Source organism: Tiliqua scincoides, chromosome 3 (assembly GCF_035046505.1).
Source record: "Tiliqua scincoides isolate rTilSci1 chromosome 3, rTilSci1.hap2, whole genome shotgun sequence".
In the NCBI taxonomy this organism is placed as follows: Eukaryota; Metazoa; Chordata; class Lepidosauria; order Squamata; family Scincidae; genus Tiliqua; species Tiliqua scincoides.
Window position 1 is genome coordinate 130815280 of NC_089823.1, and position 6491 is coordinate 130821770.

Genomic DNA, 6491 nt, shown 5'->3' on the forward strand with positions numbered 1-6491 from the left:
TAAGGCAGGGTTGGGTATTCATGCCCCTGGTACTCTCTTGGGAATGTTGGCCTTTCGCCCTAGCTTTGGCTCCAGAGCAGGAGAGGGGTCATCATCTATGTACTAAGTAGGATTCCACATAGGACAAGTGGTGTTTGACCATTAAAGATATGCTTTGGTGCCACATCTTGGCTAATGGTATGAACTGTTATCCCTTTAAACTTCATCTCCGCCATGAACACACTCATGAGGCAGCCTTAGGTAATCCACTCTTCTCTCCTCTGAGATGGGTAGTCCAAGTTTAAAGCTCACCAACCATGCGCCATTAGCTCGTGACTTTGGGCCAGCCTTTTTTCTCTCCCTCTGTTAATGAGTGTTTTGCCAGCATTAACCACCTTATGGAAGTCACAAAAAACACTCCAACAGTGCGCAAAGATGCCAAGTGCTGGAGGATCATCATGGACCCACCAATGCAGGTAAGGCAGCAGGATAGGTGGGACGGGGTGGGAGGAGGAGGAACGGGGCGGGCAGAACGGGGCATTGATGGGGTGGGGGAAAGGAGAATCAGCTCCAAGAAGGAGATGGGTTTGGTCGTAGCGGCAGTCCCAGAATCCTAGCCTCCTTCCTGGACCTGATCCTGTGGCACGGGTTCGCATGGACCTGTGCTAGTGATTTTGCTAGTGCAGGTTTGAGTAGACCCCTCCACACCATGAAGACTTACCGTGGGACAGTAACAAATGTTCCCTTACCCAAAGGAGACCTCCATGACTGCCCTCCTTAGCAGAATGCAGCACAATCTATTTTGGTATTGCTGCATCAGCAGGGGTGGGGAAGGGGGAGTATAGGATTGGATCGTTTGGGGCATTCATTTTTTTCACCCTAAAAAGAGGATGGATCAAAGAGTCAACACACATGAAACCATTCAAAATCCCCCCCCCCCCAAGGTGGGAGGGTTAGCATTTAGTCCCTGCTGCGAAGCCAGGATTGAGTTCCTAACCCAAGCACATGTCCCTTTTGTGTATTATTTATAGCTGAAGAAGAAGAAGTTGTATTAGCTTTCCCTTGAAGTTTTCAAAAAATATATAAATACATATAAATAGTGGGAGGGTGGATGATCAAGCCAGGAACTGTGGTGAGAGCTAAGGGGTAAAGCCCCTCTACTCCCTGCCATGGTTTTGGGCTGTTGAACATGGCCCCTGGCACTATTTGTATTTGTCCAAAAATACAAAAATGAAAGGGTCAAAAGCATGGATTTCATTTTCATGCACATCTAGTTTGACCCTTAAACTAAAATGTTCTGATCCTGGGAATTATAGCTCAAGCTCAACCGCATCTGGTGACCTGCATTTTTTTTAGCACAGCAGATCTGTCTACCTGCCCTCTAACCATTGACCTGATGACTTAGCCCTGCATCTCTTCCTACTCAGAGTCATGTGACTACCCTGTACTTCCAGAGTGGTACTGTTACCCTGTACATGCCCAATCTCATCTGATCTTGGAAGCTAAGCAAGGTCAGGCCTGGTTAGTACTTGGATGGGAGACCGCCTGGGAATACTGGGTGCTGTAGGCTTATACCATAGTCTTTCAAGACTGAAGGTTGCCAACCACTCCAGCCAGCAGCACAGAAGCCAGTCCCTACATCTGGCTCCATTTCATCTGCTTTTTGCCCTCTCCTCTTCTCAAATTCAAAAAGAAATCAAGTCAAAACCAAGCATATGAACAAACCATGGATATGCAAACTGACCTCATTTGCACTATTTATTGCACAATTTTGCAGTCTACTCCTAACCAACTTTCCAGTGCCAATGCAGCTGCAATGCAGTCCCAAGCTAAGGGAACAAACATTGACTTAACTTGATCAGTTACTTTGTGACTCCGCCCCCCCCCCCCAAGATGTCATGTTTGCCCTGTTGGCACAACTGATTTGGTGCTGGGAAGTTGGTCAGGATCGGACTGTCTTCTGGTTATAGAATTCAGAGCAGGGAGCATAGATCTAACCACTACCTTTAATTTGGGACAGTTGGAAAAAAGCCCCTTGGGCCATTACAACTCCACTAGATGGATCCTATGCAGAGTTAAGCATGCTAAGGGTGCAATCCTAACTCCTTATGTTGGTGCTTTCCAGCACTGACATAAGGGCAATGCAGCTCTGAGGTAAGGGAACAAACATTCCCTTACTTTGAGGAGGCCTCCGTGAGTGGCACCCAACTGCAGGATGCAGCACACGTCCCATTGGCACCGTTATACCAGTGCTGGAAAGCACTGACATAAGCAGTTTGGGTGCCCTAACTGTGCCAAAGACCAGGTTTTTATAAAGGTACAAGTGTTCTTCTTTTTCAGTAAGTTTCAGTATTTCTTCCATTCAGGAAATACTGGATTCCATTGCACAACCAAGAGCTCTCTCTCTCTCTCTCTCTCTCTCTCTCTCTCTCTCTCTCTCTCTCTCTCTCTCTCACACACACACACACACACACACACACACACACACACACACACAACACTCCTACAGCTTTGTAGATTTTCTGATATCCTACCTGCTGAGCAAATGAACTGGATCTGACCAAGAAAATATATCATAATTTTTATTTTGGTTTTTCTCTGGCTTTTAATTTAAAATTCATTTGTGGGAGGAAAAGGCTAAATTAAATCAAGTTGCTGAAAGACCATAGGGGAGCTTTAAGGGGTCCTTCATGTCTGTGCTTATATCCCTTCGGCCCCCATTTGTGTGTATCTCATGAGTCTTTAATGTTTATTACTGTTTATTTTTCATAGCCAGGACTTTATGTGGTTTTAATTATTAACTTTTTTTAGAGGAGTCAAGAAGCTTTGACGCTGGCTGCTGGGAGCTACAAACTGATTGGCTGTGCCTCTATGTTGTGCATCTCGCCATAGTCCTCTGGAATGTCCATGTCAGGTTTTCAACCATGCTGACAACTCCTTGGCCAGTCACAAAAGAAAAGGTGGCTGAAATTAATAAAATATGTTTCACTAAACAATTCCCTCCAGGCCATTGCTGATCTCCCCCCCCCCCACAACATAAAAAACATTAATTCAATTTTTGTCCTACAAAAACTAATTCTTAAAAATGCCTGCTTCATGATACAACTTTAAAAGAGGGGAACTGAAATGTGAGAGATGATGGGAATTTAAAGCCTGTAACCAGCAAAGCAGTTTCTATGCTCCCCAAGATGATTAAGAAGTGAAAAAAGAAAGGGATTGGATCCTAACTCAGGGGCAGAGAGCAGGTTTTGCATGTGGAAGATTCTGCTTCAATTTCTGGTATCATTTAGATAGGTTTGGGAAATCCTGGGAAGCCATTGTCCATCAGTACAGACAATACTGGCCTGGTGAACCAATGGTCTGATTTGGTATAAGGCAGCTTTATCTATTCAAAAAGAAGAAGAAGAGAAAGAGGAGAAGAAAAGATAAGCTTCATAATCAGGGAGTATAATTGCCAAGCTTTGGAATCCTTACACTTGCAACTTTTGTATTGGCAACCTTCAGTCTCGAAAGACTGGTATCGCGCTCTGAAAGGTGGTTCTGGCACAGCGTCTAGTGTGGCTGAAAAGGCCAATCCGGGAGTGACAATCCCTTCCACACTGGGAGCAAGTGCAGTCTGTCCCTGGTCTGACTCCCTGGCTATGGGCCTTCCTTCTTTGCCTCTTTGCCTCAGACTGTTGGCAAAGTGTCTCTTCAAACTGGGAAAGGCCATGCTGCACAGCCTGCCTCCAAGCGGGCCACTCAGAGGCCAGGGTTTCCCACTTGTTGAGGTCCATCCCTAAGGCCTTCAGATCCCTCTTGCAGATGTCCTTGTATCGCAGCTGTGGTCTACCTGTAGGGCGCTTTCCTTGCACGAGTTCTCCACAGAGGAGATCCTTTGGGATCTGGCCATCATCCATTCTCACAACATGACCAAGCCAACGCAGGCGTCTCTGTTTCAGAAGTGCATACATGCTGGGGATTCCAGCACGTTCCAGGACTGTGTTGTTAGGAACTTTGTCCTGCCAGGTGATGCCGAGAATGCACCGGAGGCAGCGCATGTGGAAAGCGTTCGGTTTCCTCTCCTGTTGTGAGCGGAGAGTCCATGACTCGCTGCAGTACAGAAGTGTACTCAGGACTTGCAACTATGAAATTCATTATTATTATATACTGCTTTTCATCAAGAAGTAGTTCACAAAGCAGCGAACGCAGCAAAATAAATCCATGGCTCCCTGTTCTCAGAATCTTTTAACAAGCAGAAGAATCACCAGCCACAGCTACTGGAGAAAATACCATGTCGGGGTAAAGAGAGACTATTGCATTCTCTCTCTCTGCTAAATATGAGAGGACACCACTTTAAAAGGTGCCTCTTTGCCCAGTTAATAGGGGGTACAATTGTCCTCTGAGCTGCTGCACCAGAACATGAGTTTTTACATTGCTGACTAATGACAGTTGCCAAAAAAAGTAACACATCGGTGTGGAGCTGGTATTATACCAAATCAGCAAACTACTACAACAAGAGATGGCTGCCAGATGGCTGTATTCTGCAAAACTACAAGCAATGGAGAATTAGGGTCAAACTTCACATTGTGAGATGTGCACAATGGGCATCCCTATGTTGTTTAAAAGTGTAAATAAAAGCTGTGGAGCAATTTGGATTGGGACCACATCATGAGTAGTGTGTGTGTGTGTGGGGGGGGGGTTAATTCTATTCCAGCTATCATTCTGGTCTGGATAATTCCTCCCCTCTTTTAAAACCCCTCCCCTTAAAAAAACCATCCAGTGCTCTTCATGTAACATGTAATTTTGCTCCTAGACATTGATGGGAGGAGGCAGGGTCAAAATGAGCTGAATGGGGATGCCTATGAAAAGAAAGCAAGTTGTATGAGTACAATATGGCTTCAGGGCTCCCTTGTGCAAAGGAAACTTACAGCACAGTCCTATGCATGTCTACTTAGTAGTATGTGCCATTGAGGTCAATGCGACTTACTCTCAGGTTAATGGGCATAGGATTGCAACCTTTATCCCAAGGTGCTGCTGCCCCTGGAACTTCTCACCACTCAGGTGAGTGTGGAAGGCATAACTATGGAATTGCAACTACCAGGCAATCCTATTGCTAGAAAACATCTCCACTGAGTCATGCTAGCTTTTGGAGAGACAGCCTGGATTCTCACCATGGCACCACCTCCTGGCTTCCTACTGATATCTTTCATTAACTTTATGGTTGCCAGCCTGATGATATCATGGATTGCAGCCTGCCTCATGGCACATAGATTGTTCTGCAGGTGACTTTTTAGCAAAGCCCAAAATGTTTGTGGTGATGCTGTTGTCCAGGCATCTTATTCATGAATGCCATTTCCAAGCAGGAGTGTGATTTTTATTACTCCCAGACGTGCCCCTTCTCCTTCAGCTGCCTAAATATAGAGGTGGCATTTTTGTTTTCTTGGGAGCACTTGGGGCAGAGGGTCAGCTTGAAAGAATTCGGAGCTGTAAAATCAACAATGTCTGGTTTTGTCCCTCTCTCTTGGGTGTGATGAGAAAGACTTTAAGTAGCTTTTGTCAAAGTTTGAGAGCCCTGGGATTGGGGCGGCAGAGGGAAGGGAGGTCATTGGCAGTGATAGAAACTGACCTGATGGATTGTGGCCTTGGGATCATGATGTCATGATAGGGGGCTGACCCTGCGTCTTCATGGGACTAGCAGTGGTGTTGATGGAGAGAGACACTGGCAATTATTCTGACTGAATTTCTGATTGAGACATCATCTGAACTAGATCATTGTGCCTTGAGGCCAAGTTCAGCATATTTTATAGAAGAGGTACAATAAACCTCTCTAGTTACTACAATTGGAAGTAATTCTCTCTGGTTCTTCTTATACATTAGGAAATCAAAGTACAAAGGCAACCAGGAAGGTAAGGGGGGCAAGGGGGGGATAGCGTGATTCGAGTCAGAATAAATCAGCCTTTGCATTTTAAACGTAATATGAGGAACTACTATTAGGAATATATTAACAAATGATATTTTTGGCATATATTAACAAATGTTTTAAGCATAATTTCTTTGGAAACAGAGCCCTTTTATTATAATCTACTAAAGCTGCCAACTTTTGATTTTTGAAAAATTGATCCTCTGGGCCAGTTTGGGGATGGGGGGGTAGGCCAGAGACAAACCCTGAAGGGCTTTGGCTGGCAAAGGGCATACTGCACAACCAGGATAGAATTTCTCTGTTCAAGAATAGAACCTGGGTGACTCCAATGTGCCCAGGACAAAGCCAGGGGGGTTATGGGCAGAGCCTGGCCAAATCTGGAGTTCTACAGATTTATGATGTTTATCCAACAACACAGAGATAGGAAAACACTAATGTGACAACAATCTCAGTCCATGTTGATGCTTCCAGTATCAGACTGTATTGCTTTTCCACTCTGACATCCAATGCAAATCATACTGAGTTTTCACCATAGCGATATCAAGTCTAGAACAATGCCACTCAACACCCATAGAGAACAATGGCCAATTCCTGTTTTCAATTTCTACAA

At 45.0% G+C, this 6491-nt stretch overlaps 1 pseudogene; it reads left to right on the forward strand.

Annotated features, from left to right (window-relative positions):
- The first annotated feature begins 1427 nt into the window (after positions 1-1427).
- LOC136646141 (5S ribosomal RNA) lies at positions 1428-1549 on the forward strand (annotated as a pseudogene).
- Positions 1550-6491: the final 4942 nt, after the last annotated feature.